This window comes from Eurosta solidaginis, chromosome 1 (assembly GCF_040869045.1).
Source record: "Eurosta solidaginis isolate ZX-2024a chromosome 1, ASM4086904v1, whole genome shotgun sequence".
NCBI classification, from domain to species: domain Eukaryota; kingdom Metazoa; phylum Arthropoda; class Insecta; order Diptera; family Tephritidae; genus Eurosta; species Eurosta solidaginis.
The window spans coordinates 31,261,099-31,284,613 of NC_090319.1; the positions used below are offsets into that span (position 1 = coordinate 31,261,099).

Genomic DNA, 23,515 nt, shown 5'->3' on the forward strand with positions numbered 1-23,515 from the left:
ATTTTATTTTTTTTACCTTTATATTAAGTCGCTTTCATGTTTGTCCCCTCATTTCCATACGAATTTTTTACCCACGGAAAAGTCTTTTTCGGTAACTTCCCGTTGAACTAGACACTTGACACTTAGAGCAAAGTTCAGATTTGGGAGACATAACAATGCAAGCGAAAAAATCCGCTGGGTGGCGCATGGATCGAGATATTAAGAAAATTAATTTTGATTTGGGAATCTTTCAATCCATTTTTAACTAACTTCCCGTAGACCTAGATACTTGAAGCTTGGCACACAGTTCCAGGCTTGGTGACAATACAATTTACAGAAAACAAAATTCCGCTAGGTGGCGCGCTAAGTGAGATAACTACAAATCCTTGAAAAACGAGGGGAATCTTGCAAACGATTTTTTAGTAACTTCCCGGTGAGCTGGAGATATGAAACTTGAGCCGTGAGTCAGAACCCGGTTACAATGCAACATTTGTTCAAACAAAAAAAAATCACTAGGTGGCGCACGCGGATCGAGATGGTAAGAAAACAAAATTTAATTTGGGAATCTTTCAATCCATATTTAACTAACTTCCCGGTTACCTAGAGACTTGAAACTTGGCACTTAGTTAGAGGCCTGGTGACAATACAACTTATAGAAAACAAAGTTCCGCTAGGTGACGCGCTAGTCAAGATAACTGCAAATCCTTTAAAAACGTGGGGAATCTTGCGATCGATTTATAAGTAACATCACAGTGAGCTAGAGACCTGAAACTTGTGCCGTGAGTCAGAACCCGGTGGCAATGCAATATTTGATCAAAAAAATTTCGCTAGGTAGCGCATGGGTCGAGATATTAAGATAAATAATTTTGATTTGGGAATCTTCCAATCAATTTTTAATTAACTTCCCGGTTACTTAGAGGCTTGAAACTTGGCACTTAGTTAGAGGCCTAGTGACAATACAACTTATAGAAAACAAATTTCCTCTAGGTGGCGCACTAGTCAAGATAACTGCAAATCCTTGAAGAACGAGGGCAATTTTGCAATCGATTTTTAAGTAACTTCCCGGTGAGCTAGAGACTTAAAACTTCGGCCGCGAGTCAGAACCTAAAATTCCAAATGCCTTTTTGTAGGCAGCACTAAAAACGTGAAAATAAAAAGATGATAAAAAAATTTTAAGGACTATCTTTATATAAATGGACCAAAAATAGAAGGCAATTTTTCCTTTAATACAGACATAATCTTGTTGAATTTTGACTAAAAAACTTTAACAATAGCTCTTGTAAAAGAATTTTGGGATTTAAAATTATAAAGGTAGAGCGCGTGCTTAAATTTTAAATAATCAATTAGTTAATCCCAAGTGCATGGTTTGCCTTAAATTGAAAGATTGCGCTCCACCTTTATAGTTTCAAATCCCAAAATTCTTTTACAAGAGCTATTGTTAAAGTTTTTTAGTCAAATTCAACAAGATTATGTCTGTATTAAAAGAAAAATTGCCTTCTATTTTTGGTCCATTTATATAAAGTTAGTCCTTAAAATTTTTTTATCATCTTTTTTTTCTATTTTGGTAATATTTTTTCTTTTATTTATTGTCTGTTGTTTTTTTATTTAATTTTTATTTTTTATTTCCCCTGTATATTTAAATTTTAATTTTTTTCTTTAACGGTATCAGCCAAAAACAGCAGCTAAAAACAAGGCTCCAGGCCTCGGGGCAGCTTCAGTGCAGACCGTATGGCCACAGCAGTATAGCGCCATTTAATAAAGAGCGAACGGACTACATGGTTCTGCGTCTGAGATTCGAAAGAGAGGGGCCACAATAGAGCCGGAGGCGCAAAGGTAAGGAAATGAGAGAACATACTTAACACCTGTATACACATGCTTCAAAATTAACGAAAGGGGCCTCTGTTTATTATGTCGATGCAGTGTCTTTCAGGCGGAAATCATAGACGTGAAGAAAGAGCAGAAATATGTATTGATAGTCAGGCGGCAAAGCAGCATTGGATAGACTTCGCTCTAGCTGCACTATACATCTGTACTAAGCTCATGGTCATAAAGGGATAGCAGGTAATGAAAACGCCGATGAGTTGGCACAAAAGAGTGCAGCACTCGATGAATCGACGGTAGACGTACCAAATGCGTGGCCAGAAGCGTTGGGCTGCAAAGTTTCTAAAATTATGTGCAAATCCTACGACATTAGACATAAAAAGTTGCTCACGATGGGCATGCTAACTGGACACAGCGTTCTGGCGTATTATGCTTATAAGTTAGGCCTCGTCAGTATGCGCTCTAGCAAGGCAGGAACTATGCCATTTTTAACATATTTGAACACAGTGTACTAAATTTCTTTTTGCATTATCACTAAACAATTTGTTCGTGCCCATCTGGCAACCCTGCGAAGGAATGTAATGAAAGAATATGAAATGTTATTGTTTAGATCTTCTTCTTGCTCTTGCCTTTATTGAATGTAATTTTATATAGTTCAACCCGCTGAAGTAATTAAAAAGTTAAAAGTTTATACAAATTTGTGTGTTACTTCATTTACAACCGCTATCGTTACAAATGCATAAAGTTGCGTACAATAAGAAGTTCCTGCATCTAAGGTCGTATACATCAATAATTTAATAACACAACATACATTTATTTTGCTTGTTGTACGCAACAAGCTGGTCCTTCGAGCCGGATACTGCCGGCACACGTACATACATACATACATAGTTGCGAGTCACAATCTGCAACTAAATTTCATCGGAATTGAATCTTTTGTGCTGAAAAAAGGTTACAAACCTACGTAAAACTTTTCTAAAGCTAATCAAAGGTTTTTGCTGGTACAAGTGCGGGTTTAAATACACATTTAGTAGTAACATTTTCACGTGTATAACATAACCCCAAATCTGCAAATCACGCCATGTCGAAACTAAAGGTGCGCGATTCTGCATTGAATGCAATCAAGCGATATGTGGTAACAAGCAAAAAGGATGAGTTAGCCTTAGATAAGGAATCGGTAGAAACATATCTACAACTTCTCGAGGAGCAGTGGCTCCGATTCGCTGACGCTCAACAAGAAGTAGAGTTGTCGTGCGGTGAAGAAAACGCAGCGGTTGAAGAGCAATCGCTTGCACAGGCAGAAGAATGGTACACTACAGCAAAGGCGAATTTCAAACGTCTCATCGGAACCCCTGAAACCCCGCGTATACCTACGGCAACAAGTTTTTCATCGTCCCCAGTGCAACTACCCAAGTTACAGTTACCCACTTTTAGCGGCGATCCTACAAATTGGCTGGCTTTTCACGACGCCTTTCAGTCACTCGTACATAAAAATGCGAGCTTGTCTGATAGTCAGAAATTGCATTATTTGCGTAACTGTCTTCAAGGTGAGGCACTTCAACTTGTAATTAGTCTACAAATATGCGATGCCAACTACAGTGCGGCGTGGGACTTACTCACCGCACGGTACAAAGTTTTGCGTGTCATGGTCGACGCTCATTTTAAAGCGTTTTTTGCGATCGAAAAAGCACCGCGAGATACTGGTAAGGCTACTAAGCAAATTCTAAACGTCACTATGCAGCACGTGGGTTCACTTCGTGCGTTAGGTAGGCCTGTCGAATATTGGGACGACTGGCTCATTCACATCACGGTTTCAAAACTGGCTTACGAGACCAGAAAACAATGGGAGCTTTCGCTAGTCAAGGATGCTTTGCCTACCTTCGAAGAGTTGGTCGAATTTTTAGAAATACGCGCTCGCTCGCTGGAAATGTTGCCGACGACTACTACACTGTCGACGACATCCCAAGGAGCGCGTCAGCTCAAAGTAGCAGCGAAGACTACAACAAACGTCCTTCATGCGGTTGGTGAACAGCACACACCGTCTTCCAACTCTATTGCCGTAGCGAACGTAGCACCCTGTATGCATTGCAATGCCAAACACAACATCTACGCTTGCCCAAGTTTTCGTAAATTAGATGTCGCTTCTAGGTTTGCAGTTATTAAGAAACACAGCGCTTGCCTCAATTGTTTGAGCAAAGGCCATTTTATAGCAAAGTGTCGTAGTTCATCAGTATGCAACATCTGCCGACGTCGACATCACACCCTACTTCATGGTGGCAATGAAAGTAACACCTCCGGTGCTGATCTAAATGTGCATGCTTCTCCGTTCGTAAAGCCGCAACGCAATCTTTTTATACAAAATTCTACGTCTTCAACAATGAATGATTCAACCGCAACGTCGTCTATAAATGCCAACCCTGATGCACCGCAACTTGGTTGTGTAGCAACTCACCACGCTGAAGCTGACAAGGCCATCTTGTTGGCAACTGCGGGAGTCTACCTGCAAGACCATGCAGGTCGATGGCAACCCGCACGAGTGTTGTTTGACAACGGCTCACATGCATCCTTCGTGACAGAGGCCTGCATCCAACGCCTTCGTTTACCTAGAAAACCTTCGGCAGCTCATGTCACTGGGATTGGTTCGTCAGATGGTGGTCAAGTTAAAGGAGAGACCGTGCTCTCACTCACACCTCGATCTCTTGCTACGAATTTTACAATCAATTCGCTTATATTACCGAAGATCACAAACGATCTACCTAGCGTTTGTGTACAGATGCCATCTTGGCCTCACATACAAAATCTCGATCTCGCTGATCGGCACTACGCCAAACCTGGCCCTGTCGATGTTTTAATAGGGATGGACGAAATGGATAAATTTTTGCTATCTGGGCTCTGTAAGGGGCCGCCTAATACACCTATGGCACAAAACACAGTTTTCGGTTGGGTACTTTTCGGAAAAGCCATGCGTTCATCCAGTCCCGATACTGGTCTTCTCTCACTTCATTGTGATGTGCCACTCATTAGAATGGTGAGTAAGTTCTGGGAACTCGAGGAGTTTCCGCCTAAGCAATTTTTAACTGTTGAAGAGGAGGCTTGCGAAAAGCACTTTCGCCAGCATTGCCGCCGCGCCAAGGACGGGCGCTATATAGTTCGCCTGCCTTTTAAGGAGTCTGTACCTTTAGGTGAGTCGAGAAACATATCTATACGAAGTTTGCTACGAATGGAAAAACGTTTCGCTATGGATGACGAGCTACGTCGACAATATTCCGAGTTTATGCGGGAGCTCCTAAGTATGGGTCACATGGAGCCCGTGGGTGATGCGCCACCGCATAAAAGCTACTACATGCCACACCATGCTGTGGTGAAAGACACTAGTTCCACCACTAAACTTAGAGTGGTTTTTAACGCTTCGATGAAAACATCGACCGGTTTCTCGTTGAACGACGCTTTAATGATAGGCCCACAGCTACAAGAGGATCTGTTCTCTATAATGGTACGTTTTCGGACTCATCGCTACGCTATGATGGCCGACGTCGAAAAAATGTATCGACAAGTTCACGTATATGAAGAAGATGCTGACTACCAACGCATAGTTTGGCGTCATGCACCAACCGAACCTATTCGAGACTATCGAATGCTCCGTGTAACTTACGGCGTCGCTTCGGCTTCACACTTGGCCGTACGTTCTCTGCACCAAGCAGCTTTAGATGCCGATGAAGAGCACAAAGAAGCCGCTAGAGTCATCATGCGCGATTTTTACATGGACGATCTCCTCACGGGATCGTTTTCTATCGACGAACTTATGAAGCTGCAAAGTAATATAACCGTAGTTCTATCTAACGCTGGGTTCGAGTTACGTAAATGGGCTACAAATTCCAATGAGCTTAAGGAAAATATACCGCACGCATCAAAGCAAATTTCGCACTTGTTGGCTGACGGCGATGAAGTACGTACATTGGGTACTATTTGGAACACGAGCGACGATTATTTATCGATAGCAGTGAACTTAACACCAACGCCTGCAATTCTTACGAAAAGAGCTTTTTTGTCGGACTCAAGTAAAATCTTCGATCCACTCGGATTAATCGCACCTTGTACAATTTTATCGAAAATTTGGCTGCAGCGAATTTGGCGAGCGGATGTTGATTGGGACGAACCAGTGCCTGTCGATGTCGCGAAGGAATGGCTTGCTTATCGTCAGCAGTTGCCTGAACTCACTGCACTCAAATTAAATCGTTGGATTGGCACCGGCGAAATTTACGATCACGCTGAGTACCATGTCTTCACGGACGCATCGCAATGCGCCTACGCTGCCGCACTTTACTGTCGCACGCAAATACTCGATGGAAAATTTAAGGTAGTTTTAGTCGCCGCACGCGCAAAAGTCGCGCCTTTAAAGAGTACGACCCTTCCACGCTTAGAATTGTGCGCAGCGCATCTAGGCGCTAAACTTGTTAAGCAGATCCAGCTAAGCTTCGGTGGTAAAATGACAAAGTTATTTGCGTGGACTGACTCGACTATAACGCTAGCTTGGTTAAAAAGTCATCCAAGTCGATGGTCAGTCTTCGTAGCGAACCGCGTAGCCGCTGTGCAGGAAGTTTTGGCTCCTCAGTGTTGGCGACACGTCCGTTCAGAGGATAATCCAGCGGACTGCGCATCTAGAGGATTAACTCCTTCGTATCTACTCGCGCATTGTCTTTGGTGGCAAGGCCCAAGTTGGTTATCCGAAGGTAAAAATCAGCGGCAACATCCGACGAACGAAGATTTGGAACAAATGATGAAACTCGATCCAACTGCTAGTTCCGAATTACGAAACACTAAGTCCGTATCGCATCTCACTCAAGCAACAGAAGAGTGGGACCTATTAGCAAGATATAATTCGTACACTAAACTAAAGAGGGTTATGGCCAACGCTATACGCTTCATCAAAAATCTACAAACAATCAGCAGTCAACGCACTACTGGCGCTCTCACCTGCGGTGAAATTCGTCACGCTGAAAATACTCTGGTAAAGTATATCCAAACTAACGCTTTTCCGAAAGAGATTGTTTCTTGCAGGTCAAACAAACCTATACCATTGCGAAGTACTCTAATCCGGTTTCAACCGTTTTTGGATCCTGAGGGCATTCTCCGTGTTGGCGGGAGGATAAAACGTGCTTCGGTCTCTGCAGACGTCAAACACCCTATAATTCTACCGAAAAACTCAGTCCTGGCTAAGCTAATAGTTCTCGACATTCATCGCAGCACGCTTCACGCCGGTCCGCAAATTATGCAAACCGTTCTTCAACGTCGTTTTTGGGTTATGAGTTCTCGGAATCTCGTTCGCGCAGTCTACCACAACTGCGTAAATGTAAACGTATAAACCGTCAACCGCTAGGTCAGGCGATGTCGGATCTGCCAAGCAGCCGCCTAACAAGTTATCTATGTTTTTTGCACAGCGCTGTCGACTTTGCAGGACCCTATTTTATCAAGTTCTCTCAAGGCAGAAGAGCTAAATCATGCAAGTCATATATATGCAGTTTCATATGCATGAGTACTGGGGCAATGCATCTCGAACTCGTCGGAGATCTCTCCTCACCAGCGTTTATTGTCGCTCTTTCGGGATTTATAAATAGAAGGGGTTATTGCCAGCATATCTATTCGGACAACGGCACCAATTTCGTAGGTGCTGAGAAAGAGTTATACGCCGCCTACCACCGCTGCTTGAGAGATGAAAAAGTTACCTCGTATCTGGCAAATATGCAATTGACATGGCACTTTAACCCGCCGAGCGCGCCACATATGGGTGGCTATTGGGAGACAGGGGTGAAGCGAGTTAAATATCACCTGAAACGAGCTCTGGGTAATTCATTATTAACAAAAAATGGCGACTTGGGCGTGTCATTCAGTGCCATCCTGGCACAGACGGATTAGTACGCGTAGTAAGACTGAAGACTGCCGATGGTGAATTGGTTCGGCCTATAGCGAAACTAACGTTGCTGCCAACACAAGATGAGTCTGTACTGTAATGTTGATCTCTTAATACATATGTATTTGAAATGTAAATATTTAACTATCTAAGATATTTTTAGTAATTGAAATGTGAATTCAATTTGTAAACATGAATTTAATTTCGAACTCTTATCGGTCGTTCAAGGCGGCCGGCATGTTCGTGCCCATCTGGCAACCCTGTTATTCCAATGCGAAGGAATGTAATGAAAGAATATGAAATGTCATTGTTTAGATCTTCTTCTTGCTCTTGCCTTTATTGAATGTAATTTTATATAGTTCAACCCGCTGAAGTAATTAAAAAGTTAAAAGTTTATACAAATTTGTGTGTTACTTCATTTACAACCGCTATCGTTACAAATGCATAAAGTTGCGTACAATAAGAAGTTCCTGCATCTAAGGTCGTATACATCAATAATTTAATAACACAACATACATTTATTTTGCTTGTTGTACGCAACACAATTTGTTCACTGTGCCCAAATATTCCTTTTAAGAGACTGTTATAGTACATAAATTATTTTAATGGCTTTATAAATTATAATTCTTTTCATGTCTTTTAAAGTTGTTTTGATTGTTTTAAATTTATTTTGATAATTTTTTTGTATTTTTTTTTTTGTGTTTTCTTAGTGTTGGTACACTAAAGAAATTATTACAGGGTTTTATATTGTTTTGTCAACATTTTTTTTCTAGTTTTAATAAGTTTTATTGTTTTGTTTCTTTTTCATTCTGTTTTTATTTTTTAATAGCTGTCTTCGTTGTTTTTAATTTCTTATTTATTATCTTTTTCTGTTCCTTTCTCATTCTTACTAAGCTAATTTATTTTTCTTTTTCTTAATTTACTACGACATAGTTTTATACTTTATTATCTGTTTTGTTGTTTTTACTTACTTTTTTTTATTTATTTGGTTTTATTGATTTTTTTTCTTTTTCATTAATTCAAAATTATTATTTTTTTATATTGTGACGAATATTAGCATCAGTAAGCTGATACTAAATAAATAATGACGCAACAATAAAAAAAAACTTGAGCGAGCCACACTGGTGTACATGAACACATAAATCATCATTTATATACATACATACAAGGCAACGAAGAGATACTCACAAACACATGTAATCATCAGCCGAAGTTGGTTCTCACACATGCACACGAATATATGTAGCTCAATTACCAAGCAGGAGATACAGCAGAAGGCGAAACGTCTAGACTTTAGTAGAAATATGCGAATGAAGTGAAGGAGAGTATAAAAGCGGCGCAAGCTGAGTAGTCAGTAATCAGTCTGGATTTAAGCACGCTATTGGTTGTGAAGTATAAGTGTTATTGTGAAGTATTCTCAAAGTAGTCCAATAAAGTCCAATTTGCATTATTGAATATTGGAGTTATTTATTCAACAGTTTAGCGATTCGAACGTCAGCAGAAGGTTTGGAATTAGCGGAATTTCCCAAAATTCGTTACAATATTAATGAAATTTGTTTTTAAGTTTTAAGCTTTATTCTTATATTAATTTTTAAATGAAATTATTTGTTCTACATTTTAATGACTTTGTTTTTTTCTGGTCTTATTTAATTTTATTGTTTTGTTTTTCTTTTTTTTTTTGCTTTTTAATTTTTTTTATATTTAGTTTTCTGCTTTTATAATTTGTTTTAATTGTTTTTTTTTCGTGTTTTTTAATTTGGTTTCTTGTTTAATCATTAAATTTTATTTCCTTTTACATTTTTACTAAGCAAATTTTTTGTATTTTCTGGGTGGTACAGAAACTACTACATAGTTTTATTATTTGTTTTGTTATTCTTATTTATTTTATTTTTAATTTTTTTATATTATCCAACATTTTTTTGGATTTATATTTTTTTTTTTCTATTTCTTAATATTTATATTTTCTATTATTTACTTTTAAATGAAATTATAAGCACTACATTTTAATGACTTTGTTTTTTTTTCTGATCTTATTTAGTTTTATTGCTATGTTTTCTTTTTCAATTTCGTTTCTTTTAAATTTTTTTTTATTTTTCATTCAGTTTTCTGCTTATATATTTTATTTAAAATTGTTTTTTTTCTGTGTATTTTAATTTGGTTTCATATATATTAGTTAATTTTTATTTCCTTCTTCATTTTTACTAAGCTAATTTTAATAGTAAATAATGTTCGCATTTTGCTCGTTTTTTACTCATACCTTTAAAAAAATTTACCATACTTTTTTTTAATATTGTGCCCCTAGTTCGAATCGCATACGAAGCTATCGACCCGTTCGTCATCTTTTTCGCAACCAATACTGTTGAAATTAATTCAAAAGATCTGCTAGGTGTTATTATTTTGTATCAGATCAGCGTCATTCGTAAAAAAATATGCTTGCATATGTACAAGTAGCTTTTATTTCATGCATTATTACCACTAAAAATTTGTAACGATTTTCGACTTGTCGGTCATATAAAACGTAACAGAGCCAAAAATGAATGTGCATAGAGCATATGGAGTAGCGCAAAATTGCATTCTCTGCGGCATTGCGAAGATCGACGACAAAGTATGCGCATGAGCATGCGCACACGCCAGTGAAGTCACTGACAAAGCTGAAATTTTATAGCCGCCATCGGTACGTACAAGTACATACAGGCAGTATTTTACTATGAGGTGAATGTGAACTTGACCGTGAAAGTTATCGTCACTTGATATTTCGCTGGCAGTGTTGATGCCGCGCTGTCTGACTGGCAAACTATTTGGCATATGCTGTGCTGCAGAAATATTGAACAAAAATGAAGTGTTCACCAAGATCTTTAAGAGATGAAAAGGTAGGTGTGTATTTATGGAACCATAAATGAACAATCAATCTGACGTCGAAGTCTATATTATGGACGTTGTAAATTGAGGAATTTTAGATATGCGCTCATGTGAATGTGAAAATCGGTAGAAAGTATTTACCAATTTTATTTAAAAATAATTTCGAAGAGAGGACCGAAAAACTATTACTTGGCGCGATTTAGGTACCTCCTGGAAAATTAGGACGCGGCGGAAGAGAGATACTAGTCTACTGAATTTTTTTTTTGTCTTCGACTGTTAGCAGCTAGAGTTCGAAAAACTGCGCACTCTAAATGTAATACTTTCTTGTGATTTATAAGGAGTGGCATGAGGTCCTACGCTAATCAAGTAATTATTCGATCGCTCTCAGCTGGCGCACAGTGCAGGGTGTGTTCTGCTCTCTTACTAAATGGTGGAAATTGTTCAAGGAACAGGGTTGTGATTACTTGCTAATACTTGTTTTAATTTTGTCTTCGGTGTTTTTTTATTTTATAGATTTGTTTTTATACCAGAAATTCTTTAGAATTTTACTTTATATTTTTTCAATTCTATTACAATTTTTTTTTTTTTAATTTTGTTTCTAGGACTTTTTGATTTAATTTTTTTATTAATACTATACTTTTTTAAATTCTTTTATCCGTTTAAAAAAAATATTTTTTTAATTTTAATCTGTTGTATTATTTTTTTATGCATAAATAATATTTATTTGTTTATTACTTTTTTATAAATTTTTTTTAAATTTTTTTCAATTTTTTTTAAATTTTTTTTTTAATTTTTTCATTATTTTTACTTAATTTTATCCTTTATTATTTTTATTTATTTTTTTGAATTTATTAACTCTTTTAATTTTTTTCGTAACTTGTTCATCCTATTACTATTATTTTATTTACTTGGACGTCTTTTATGTTTTTTAATTTTTTAAGTTTTTGATTTTTTTTAATTTGAAAATTATTTTTTGTATTAAAATTTTTAAAATTTTTTTATTTTTTTGTTCACTTCTATTTTATCTGCTATATTTTAAATTGTTTTAATATTTTCATATTCTTCACTTTTTTATTTTTATTTATTTCGATATTTTTATTTTTTCGAATTTATTTTTTTTTTTAATCTTTGAATTTATTTATTTTATAAATGAGACCTACATTAATACAAGTACATTTGCTAACTAAAAATGCGAAAGTAAAAGCCGATACCACATATTTACTAATCCAGCCAGTCACATAAAATGTCAACAAAAACAAAACTATAAAATGCACTTATGTAGTTACCAACAACAATTACAGCAAATGCAACCAAATTATAATTGCCAGCAACGCGCATTCAGTTAAATACCATGAAAATAACATAGCTACTCAACGAACAAGTGTCCCCTGGTTGGCTGCACAGTGCACTATTAGTAAAGATTTTGGTTTCAAGCACGAAGTGTAGATTAGGTGATATTAAACTGACCGGACAATAAATACCTCGCATAGACTGAATGTGTCCATGCAGTTACCATGATTTGTGGGACGACCAAACGGAAAAACTCCAATTAGGTAACCAGGACTTAATTTATAGAATAACTCCGTCCCCTTGGCAAATATAAGAGGTTTTCTGGCAACCCTTCGGCACTAAGTAGCTGGAATCTTAACCTCGAGAGCGCAGGACACAAACGCAGAACATGCTCAACCGTTTCTTCCTGCAGTTCGCACTTCCTGCAACTGCTGTTACTGACGAGGCCTAACTTACAAACGTGTGACGCCAGAAGGCAGTGTCCAGTTAGTATGCAACATCCTGAGCCTAAAGTCGTTGGATTCGAATACGATCTTAGAAATTTTGCAGTCGCACGCTGTTGCCCACGCCTTTCCTGGTGCATGGATCATATGCAACTGCTTTCTCCCAAACGCATGGGACGTCTACCACCGATTCATCGAGTGCTCCATCATCCTTTGTCAACTCATCGGCGTCTTCATAACCTGATATCATTCTCTGAATCTTGCAGGAAATTCTTTCGTTCAGAATAAGCTGAGCCTTAATTGCGATTTCTTCCACTTAATGCTGGAGAATACAACTCGATCTTCGGGTGTGATCAGCTTTACTGGCGTATGTTGATGATATTGATTACTATTTTTAGTTTGGCGGACTGTATACCAAAGACACACTGTAATTAGGCGACAAGCGTGCGCTATTCTGATGCAACGCCAATTGCAGTCGCTGCAAACGACACAAAAGGCAAACACCTCTGTCTGGTCATGCAAGGTTAAATATTGTTTGTGAGCATTTTGAAGTTCGTGTTACACCCAAAAAAACAAAAATATAAGTTCAAAAGAATTAGAAAAATTATGTTATAAAATACAAAATTCGCTTGGCAAAAAAGGCAGGGAGGAAGAGCGTAATCAAATTACTATTGACCGATAAAACTTTGAAAGAAAATTATTAAAATAGGAGCCCAGCAATGTCGTAAGATACATTTTGGATAGAATAAATTCTACCCTAAAATCAAATTATGAGTCAATCAAAATTTTCTTATTCCATTGCTAAAACTTTCTCGCTCCCCACTTTCTTGGCGAAATTTTGAGAGGTCCCACCTCAAAAATGGCGTCCGAGCAGGGACTTTCGATCTTAGTTTATTTCAAAATAATACAAAAAATTACCTCATTTAAAACTGAAAAGTATGTACACACTCGACCCTGCATTAGCTGAATACTATCTCAGAGTTTGATAAAGCCCGCCTTGTAAATGGTGCCCGAGCAGGAACTTTTAATTTTAATCTTTCTGAAAAGATTGTTTATGCGGATTTGTTTATATTTGTTTTTGGGGATTGTTTGAATGGAAGACTTGGCAAGCATTTTAAAAAGCGTAAAAAAAATTTAAGTGGTTCAAAGTTTTATAGCTACACTCATTTTTCTCACTCTGTAATGTAGTTGCTATTAATGGCTTGCAATAATACTATTAAATGCATTTGTCGTTTATTATGAGATTAGGTGACATTTTGCAAACGGGCCCACAACATATGTATGAACAAATGGCAAATACTTGTAAGCAAGTTAGTACCAAGCACGTACACATTTACAGTAGGTATAAAAAAAATACTGCTTTATAAATTTTCTTTCATCTTTCGAATGCTTACGAGCGTCTCTTGACTTACCCTACAACGAACGCCATACAATCATCCTACCACACAAATGCAGATTGTCTCCCTTTTAGTACAGTTTATCTTTGCATTGGGAAAATCAACTAATATTTAGACCGTTTAGAACCCAATACTGGATTCCTAGGGTTAAAAATATGATACAGTCCATTATTCACACCTGTAAGGTCTGAACAATCTATAAGAAACGGGTACAAACCCATCTCATGTGGAATCTTCCTCAGGAACGTACCACATTTTCCATTACCATTAGGTTCGGTAAGTTCGGTAACGTTAGACTGAAGTGGTTGCCCGAGGTTAATCCTAGGCCTGTCACCCATTGTAATAGCATAAAAATACTCCATTACCTTTCATCTTCGAACAATTGCTCTTGATGTCATACTTCACTATCTCACGCAAATTATCCAGAAATGAAGTTCACAAACGACGCTACCTAGCGCCACTTAGCGCCTAGCAGTTGCAGATGAGGTGAACCACCGTTTACTTTTCTACAACCCCTTTACAACTCCGGCAGCAACGCCGGTAGGGCACTACTAAACTCTCTGCGTGCCGACTTATAAAATGATGAGATCTTTTAGGGTTCCATTTAGGCCAGGATTCTTTCGATGTTCTACACACGGTGTTTGTAACCATCTTCCGTCGGCTTGACGGAGAGTGTGGTCTTTAAGCATTACCTTGCATGTGGCAAGGGGCGTACCTAAGCGTTATTGGTCGGGAAGAATTTTCCTAATTGTACCCTGCCTAGCGGGTGCATCTGCAATGCACTTTCCCTCGATTTTCATGTACCCCGGGACTCATGTGAGGTGTACATGGTTCTGTTGGCCCGTCTTTTGAAGACCTCGGCGACAGTTTAGTTTTAAGTTCAGAATTAAACGAGTAAGAGCCAAAAGATTTATAGCAGCCTATCTGTTGCTGAAAATAAAGACTTCGTTGCCGATATTTTGTGTCCCAATCTTGGCTGCGACTTCCATGATGGCTGATACTAAATAGTTGAATAGACTCCACCCCTAACTCTGCCGCTTAGCTTAGAATCGTCGAATTATATGAAGATGCAGCCGTCAACAGCAAGACACCTATTCGACTCCGCCAAATCGTCCCTGCTGGGAATGTTTACCATGAAGTTGCTTCCCAAAACTGTTTAGTCACACAGCGATCCCTGTTAAAAGGAGAGAAACTGGATTTGTTGAGTATGGTTTTAGTGTTCAAACTGGACCAGCTAGATTTAATAGTAGGACGTCAAAAGTGATATGAAAATCTTCGCTAATTGTTCTTAAAGAGCCACTTATGCTGATAATACTTGATCTGTGGACTTTACGCAGCTAGTTTAGGTTTGACGCCTTGCACAAGGCTGGCTACCACCCGACAATTCCATGCAACAGTATATATCGGATTTTTGCGGTATAAATCCGTCTGCATATATTGCGGGTGAGTCCCCCATTTTTTTGGCAATGGCTACTTTACTCGTATGTGATGCAAAGTACGCTTTCTTCTGGCGCTGAATGACTTGTCCTTTCATTTCAGCTTTTTAGATTAGCACTTTTTAGCACTTGAATGATTAACTAAGCACTTGCTCAGCTTTACAAAAAACGAATGTCATTAATGGCGCCCGAGCAGGAACTCGGTTTTTTAGTTAAAACTGAGAAAAAGTGTGTAAACATGTAATTTCAGTTTTGTTTCGTATGCACAATGCATTCATTGCAGTTCTTTTGTTATTAAAGCAGTTTTTTCTGCTTATTTTGCAGTTTTTTCTGTTAAGTTTCCATTTTTTTGTTTGTTTTTTTTTTAGATAATTTCAGTGTTCATGTTCACTGTGATCAATAAAAAATTAATCGCATAGAAACAGCGCATAATCAAACACGCAAACAATTTCAATTATAAACAAATTTTAAATACAGTCCCATTTTCACTGCACTTGACTGTATATACGTGCATTTATTTAATGTGCCATTACGACATTTGATAGTAACTCTGAGCTGCCAAATAAAATTGCTTTAAGACAACTGAAGGCTGATGTTGCTGGAGCTTTCTTTGCATTAACGATAAGTTAAAGAAAATCAAATTCATATAAAGTTGGTAATACAATTAAATTGAGACATAAAGTTTACTATAAAAAGTACCGAGAATAAAAAGGGACCAACAGGTAAACAAATTATGCGCAATGCATAGAGGTAATTTGTGAGGAAACCCGATCGTAAATTTTGAGACTTGAGATTTTTTATTACAAAGGAAAAAAAATAGTTTTCTGAGCAAAGCAAATTTATAGCAAAATAAAACAAATGCTTGCGTATTTATTTTTTTAATTAGTTATTTAAAAGTGAGTTTTGTAAGTATTTGGCTCTGAATTATTACAATGCCTCTTAAACTGTCAATTGCGTTCGAAAAATGCATCAAATTTAAAACAGTAAGCCGGTAGTGGAATTCACTAACTTTTTTAACCACATTTGCCATCGCTTTATTTGCAAATCGATAACTATAACGATTTCGTTATTCAGTAACTATTTTGTATCGATATTTGTTTTTCGCCTATCAGCTGTGTTGTTAAATAAACGGCAAGTAAATTGGCTGCGTTAAAAATCACGAAATTAATATTTCTGGCAATTTTAGTTAAAAAAGAAAATCGGAACTTTGATTAAATACTTTCAAACACGAAAAGCTGCTTTATTTATAAATCAAATGGCATTTGAGTACTTGGCGTACGTTTTAAGACAAGATGAAGAATTACTAAGTCCAGCGCCAGTGGACAGACACCTTCTTAGATAACGCGTTCCACTTGAATGCAACGAAATTTCGAAAGCTGTACTGCTGTACGAACTAACCCCAGACTCGGCTCATGATATTATTTCTCAACTTGATGGTCAATTAAAAGGTACAAGAATAACTGCGATATCAACAGAGAAAAAAAAATTAATACCGCATTTTCTTAGCTTTTGTTAAAAGAGGCAAAAACTTGCACAATAATGACTTTTAAAAGCAGTTAGTATACGGAATTTATTTATTTTTAGCATTCCTTTTGTGCCTTTCGCATTTTTTGGGTTTCGTTAAGCTTTGCTTTCTATTATTAAAACGAAATTTAAATGTCATTTATTTCGAGTCGTTAAAACTGAGAGTATAGTACAACCGATAAGGCAAGCGAAAAAATCGTTAATTAAAATCACGACCAATCGCATTGTTATAAGTTAGTGAATTCCACTACTGAGTGTTTAACGTTAATTAACTTACTATGCGGCTGTCGAGTTTTGTTTTTGTAATGCCTTGTGAACCACAGATTAAGAAACCTTCTAATTGTTTTATTTTAATTTTTTACCTTTTTTTCAATTAATAAATAAAGTCTAGAAGATTTGTCGAGCCAAACAGACGCCCAATCCCAAATTTTTATCTAAAACCGCTCTATCTCCGAGTTCGGTTGAAAACCCCCTTCCTTAGTTTGTTTTTTCTTAACCAGGCTATCTCTTAGCTCAAAATGTGTTGAAATCATGCTGAGATAGGAAATTTTTTTTTGAAAAAAGTTATTACACTCAAAAAGAAATCCCTAGAAATTCATGAAAACGAAAAAATATGCGATTGATTTTGCGCCATGGAAACGGAAAGGGAAGCCCCTTAATCCAAATAAGAAATTGTCTCAAAAACTAAAATGTTTTGTTTGTGCTTTGCCTGAACATTTTGGCAAAGTATATTGCATATTTTATACAGAAAATGATGCCCAGAATTTGAAATAGTCAATTGTTGCCAGCGAATTGAACTCAAGCCAAACAATTAAAATTATAGCTAAGCTTACATACTAATTGCATTTAAATTGAGGTAATATGCATTCTTTAAGCAGCCGCCGAGGTGTAGAGTTCGCGTTTTGGCCTTATTAGAGAAAGTCCCCAACGTAGGTCCGCCAATTTGTAGAAATATGAAAAAGCAGCATGCCCAATTTGTATTAGAAGCTCGGAGGTATACTGCAGTAAAATCATTTATTATTTCTTTTTCGTTTTCCTTTTCTCGGTTTATTTTTTAAACTACCTAGATTCCTTCCATCTTCTTTATTTCCCTATTTTTACTCTTCCGCTGGTATTTGCTATCCCTTCCTCCTGTTGCTGTTGCTGTTGTAGCGATAAGGACACTCCCCGAAGGCCTTGGGGAGTGTTATCGAGTTGATGGTCCTTTGCCGGATGCAGATCCGGTACATTCCGGTGCCAAGCCCTACCATCTCGAGAACGATTTTTTATGACCACATGCGACCTTCTAGGCCCTCCCGCCCTCCCACCCGCTAGATCCATGAGGAGTTCGGGGTTCCAGAGCCTCGGCTGTTAATGAAACAGGATTCGCCCCGGATAGGTGAGGTTGACAATTGGGTTTGAAAAAGCTATGTATTGCGCCGGCAACCTGAAAGGGATGCTCTACACAAACTCCTTGAATACGGTATTTTATTCGCCTCTTACGACAGGCATACCTACCTCGAGTATATTCTAACCCCCTAACCCGCTGGGGGTCCCTCCCTCCTTCTTTTTCTTACTTTTTTCTCCTTGTTTCATTATCTCATTCTCTCCCTTCTTGAGTGATATTATTATTCTGTCGATGTGGTTATTCTTATTTCTTTATCTTTGTTTACCTCTCCTTTTTGCCTGCTTTTTGTCTCCACCTTCTCCTTTTCCTCTTTTTCCTGCTTTTTGTCTTCCTCATATTTCTTCTTTTTTTTATTTTTCTCTATCTTTTTCTTCTTTTCTTTGCCTTTCTCTTTCTATTTCTGCAGTCCGTTCACTTCACTTTTTCTTGCTTTTTTCTCCTTTATCCCATTTTTCTTTTTATCCTGCACTCTGCTTCTTATTGTGTTGATTATCCTCTTATGTTTTTCTCCCTATATTTGCCAACTTTTTCCTATTTTTTGCTCTCGCCCTTTCTTTCTACCTCTCTTTACTTTTTGCATTCCTCCTTCTCTTTCACTTTCGATTTGTCTTTCTCTCTTTTTTCTCTTTTATTTGCTTACTTGCCTGTCCTTCTCTTTTGTTTTTATACCTTTCATGAAAATGAAATGGTATATTAATTTCGTCACGAATCCCAAAATTGTAAGTCATTAAAGGAAAATAGATAGACCCACCATTAAGTATACCGAAATAATAAGGATGAAGAGCTGAGTTGATTTAGCCATGTCCGTCTATCCGACTGCCTATTTGTATGCAAACTAGTCCCTCAATTTTTGAGATATCTTGATAAAATTTGGTGAGCGGGTGTATTTGGGTGTCCGATTAAACATTTGTCGGAACCGGCCGGATCGGACCACTATAGCATATATCCTGCATACAACCGATTTTTCATAAAAATAGGATTTTTGCCATATCTTCCCCAATTTATCAGATTGAAGCTTCAAACTTCACCATATACTTTCGTATATTGCACATATTGTTGCCTGAAAAAATTGATGAGATCGATCGTATATATAGTATATATCCCCACAACCGATTGTTCAGATAAGAAACTTTTCGTAATTACTGCCCTATTTTAAGAGCCAGGGGCTTCAAATTTGAACGAATGCTTACGTATATAGCATATACTGCTGTCTGAAAAAATCATAAAGATCGGTGGTATATATAGTATATATATGGCGGTATATATAGTATATATATATAGGGTATTCCAACCCATTTCGACCAATTTTGAACCCGACTCTTTAGAATTGGCTGAAAGTTGTTATTCTTTTTCTAGCTTACGAAAGACGTTTTTCAGAATTTTTTCAAATGTTTTCATCCAACTCAATAAAAGTTATGAATTTTTAAAAGAACACCGTTTTTGTTTTCAAAATGCTATAACTTTTTCAAAAATTGACCGTTTGGGATCTTTTTTTTTAAATTTGTTTTTAAATGTACTTTTCGGAAAAAATACAAAAAAAAATTTTTAAAATTTTTTTTTTTGTAATTTTTCAGTTTTTCGAGATTTTTCAAAATTCGCCATTTTTTTTTTCAATTCTGCAATCATCCCCACTAATCCCGGAGTGGGCTGATTATTATTTTTTTTTATTTAATTGAAAAAAAAAAACTAAATATTTTTTTGTATTTTTTCCGAAAAGTACATTTAAAAAAAAAAGATCCCAAACGGTAAATTTTTGAAAAAGTTATAGCATTTTGAAAAAAACACAGTTTTTTTTTTAATTCATAACTTATTTTATTTTGAGTTGGACACAGTTTTCGTTTTCAAAATGCTATAACTTTTTCAAAAATTGACCGTTTGGGATCTTTTTTTTTTTTAAAAAAAATTTGTTTTTAAATGTACTTTTCGGAAAAAATACAAACAAATTTTTAATTTTTTTTTTTTTCCATTAAATAAAAAAAAAATAATAATAATCGGCCCACTCCGGGATTAGTGGGGTTGATTGCAGAATTGATTGAAGTTTTTTATGAGAAAAAAAATGGCGAAATTCGAAAAATCTCGAAAAACTGAAAAATTACAAAAAAATTTTTTTGTATTTTTTCCGAAAAGTACATTTAAAAACCAATTTAAAAAAAAAAAAAGATCCCAAACGGTCAATTTTTGAAAAAGTTATAGCATTTTGAAAACAAAAACAGTTATTTTTTTTTAAATTCATAACTTTTTTTGAGTTGGATGAAAAAATTTTAAAAAATTCTGAAAAACGTCTTTCGTAAGCTAGAAAAAGAAAAACTTTCAGCCAATTATAAAGGGGTCGGGTTCAAAATTGGTCGAAATGGGATGGAATACCCCATATATATTTTCGCAATTTCAGCCGCATTTTAACAGCTAGAAGCTTCAAATTACACCAAAAATCATAGAGATCGGTGGTATATATATTATATACCCCATATAAACTGTAATTTTTGCCCCTTTTTTACGGCTAGAACCTTAAATTTTCAACAAATTTTATCAAATAGTAACGTTTGCGTCATATATTGTTGAAATACGTTATTCGTAGTCATAGTTTTTACATGCAGACCACACAAAACCGGAAACTTTGCATCCTCACACAAAGTACCTACCTATTTTTTATTTTATATTTATCTTAAAAATCGTTCACTATATATTTCCTATCTCATACATTCGATTATTTGAAGATTACGAACGGGATAAGATTATTGTTCAACCCTATTCATGAAAGGTATGAAGTCTTCGGCACAGCCGAAGACAGTCCCGTACTTACTTGTTTTTTTTTTGTATTTTTCTTTCTCATTTTTGTTTACCTCTTTCTCCTTCTCCTTGCCTTTCTCACTCCCTTTATTTCTTTTCCTGGTTATTTACCTCTGCCACAGTCCTTCGTTCCTGTTTGCTCTATTTTTGTCCGATTTGTCATCCTATCAATCCTGTCCCATTACTTTGTCCTATCTCCGGTTTTGTCTTGATCTGATTATTTTTCTTTTATCGACCTAGTTCTTTAGGTTCTCCTTCTTATTTTCGTATCCCGCACTCCCCATAAGGTTATCAGCACATCTGCCTTGACGTATGGCTAGAAAACATGCACGGTGTGGTGAGAAGTTAATATCATAGCCCTTGGATTTTTCAGAAAGTATTCCTGTCGGCATCCGTACTTGGAAGTAGAGGAGGAGGAAAACCTCCGCCGGTGCTGATGATAGGGCAAGGGAGCATAGAATATGAAGAACTGTAGGAGGAAAATGACACTGAAGATGACCGATACCGCTTTATCTCCAAGCAAAATTTGACATGTGCTGACGGAAAATCGTTTTAATATACTGTGCCAAATATTAGCATCAGTAAGCTGATACTAGCATCACTAAGCTGATACTAAGCAGCCACTCGTATGTAAGTAAACAAATGAATCATCATTTACACACATACATACAAGGCAATGAAGAGATACTCACAAACATATGTTATCATCAGCCGAAGTTGGTTCTCACACATACACACGCATATATGTAGCTCAATTACCAAGCAGGAGATACAGCAGAAGGCGAAACGTTTAGACTTTCGTAGAAATATGCGAATAAGCGATGGAGAGTATAAAAGCAGCGCAAGCTGAGTAGTCAGTAATCAGTTTTGATTTAAGCACGCTATTGGTTGTGAAGTATAAGTGGTATTGTGAAGTACCTCAAAATAGTCTAATAAAGACCATTTTGCCTTATTGAATATTGGAGTTATTTATTCAACAGTTTAGCGGTTCGAGCGTTTACAGAAGGTTTGGAATAAGCGCAATTTCCCCAGAATTCGTTACAATACGTTAACAATACGAGCTTTACGCAAATGGCGCGTGGACCAGCGCGAAGGTTTGATGGACTGGAACACAAAATTTTACTGTAATCCATTCAATGACGATCGTAGAGAGCAGCAGCTGCAGCGGCGACGGCAACAAAAAACACACATTTTATATTTATATATGGACCAATTTCTGATATTTATGTTTGCTGGGTTGAGCACATATGGTCAAAAAATTAAAACACAGTTGTTGTTGTTTTCCCGACGCGTTTCGACGTTCTTTTTTCTCACGTCATCTTCTGGGGATTTTCTTTAATGCTAAATATGTAAAAATAATATACATATTAACATTTGATACTTTTTTCTAACAATAAACATGAAACTAACACTTCACACAAATTTTTTTCGTTTTACTTACATTAATTATATTACAATTAAATTATAAATTGCACTTTATTTTTAAACAAACATAAAGAGTTGGCACTTGCATTTTTTTGTTTACTTTGATTTGCATCTCTGAATAACAGCTGAGTAGACGCTGCTGATGTTGTCAAAGTATTCTTTAAAATTTAGTGTGTTGTGTATTTGTTGTTGTATTCTTATGCTTTCTAGAGACATTCTCGTTTTTTCTCTTTTTTCAATATCTAATATTTCGACATTTGAGTAGTCCGCTATATGGTTGCTCTTTGTTAAGTGATGAGCTAAACCGGTGTTCGTTTTTTTGTTTGCTGCGTCTTTTTGGTGTTCATTGATACGTATACCCAGTTGTCGTTTGGTTGTTCCAATATAACATTTTCCACATTTATCATCATCGCGACCATTGCATGTTATTTTATACACCACATCATTTTGTTGATCTTTTGGAATTGGATCTTTGATTTTTGTAAAAATATAATTAAGTGTGTTATTCGGCTTGTGCGCGTAGTTAATATTTTTGTTGTTTATTATTTTATGTAGTATTTGATTGTCAGTAAGACCCGGTATGTATGTTACACCGATGTACTTTTTATTAGTGTTATCCGGCGGTAAATTGTCGGGGTTTTGACTAATTCTGTTTATTGTTTTATTTAATTTTTTGCTTTCAAGGGTGGTTTGAATGATAGTTAATTAATCGGCCCGATGCGATGGATTTAGTGTACAAATTCATTAATAACTGTTTGTTTTTTCTAATTATTTCTACATCTAGGAAGGCTACTTCATTTTCCTTTTCTTTTTCCATAGTGAATTTTATGCTTGTATGTTGCGCATTTAATGTTTTTAAGATGTCTTCCGCGTCCTTGGTTTTTATGATTGAGAATACATCATCTACATACTTGTTGATGTATTTGATGTATATGTCCTTTTCTTTTAATTCAGTTATGCTGTCGTCAAGTATTTTGTCCAATACTATATCCGCTATAGTAGGAGATAGTGGATTGCCCATTGGCATCCCGTATGTTTGTTGGTACAACCTCGAGTTGTACATAAAATAATTGTTTTCTCGTAAAGTGGTAGAATATTCGTAGGTGTGTTGGAATATTTGTGAATAGTGAAATTACGTCGAACGATATGAGTACTTCATCATCTTCTATGTTAATATTCTTTAATCTCTCCTTTAGTTGAAATGCATTTTTTATGTTGAAATCTCCTGATATTATGTTTTTGAGTATAGCACCAATATG

At 36.4% G+C, this 23,515-nt stretch overlaps 1 protein-coding gene across 6 annotated transcripts in view; it reads right to left on the reverse strand.

Annotated features, from left to right (window-relative positions):
• Window positions 1-23,515, reverse strand: part of Mhcl (Myosin heavy chain-like) — a 373,469-nt gene that overhangs the window by 122,271 nt on the left and 227,683 nt on the right. The window lies entirely within an intron of this gene.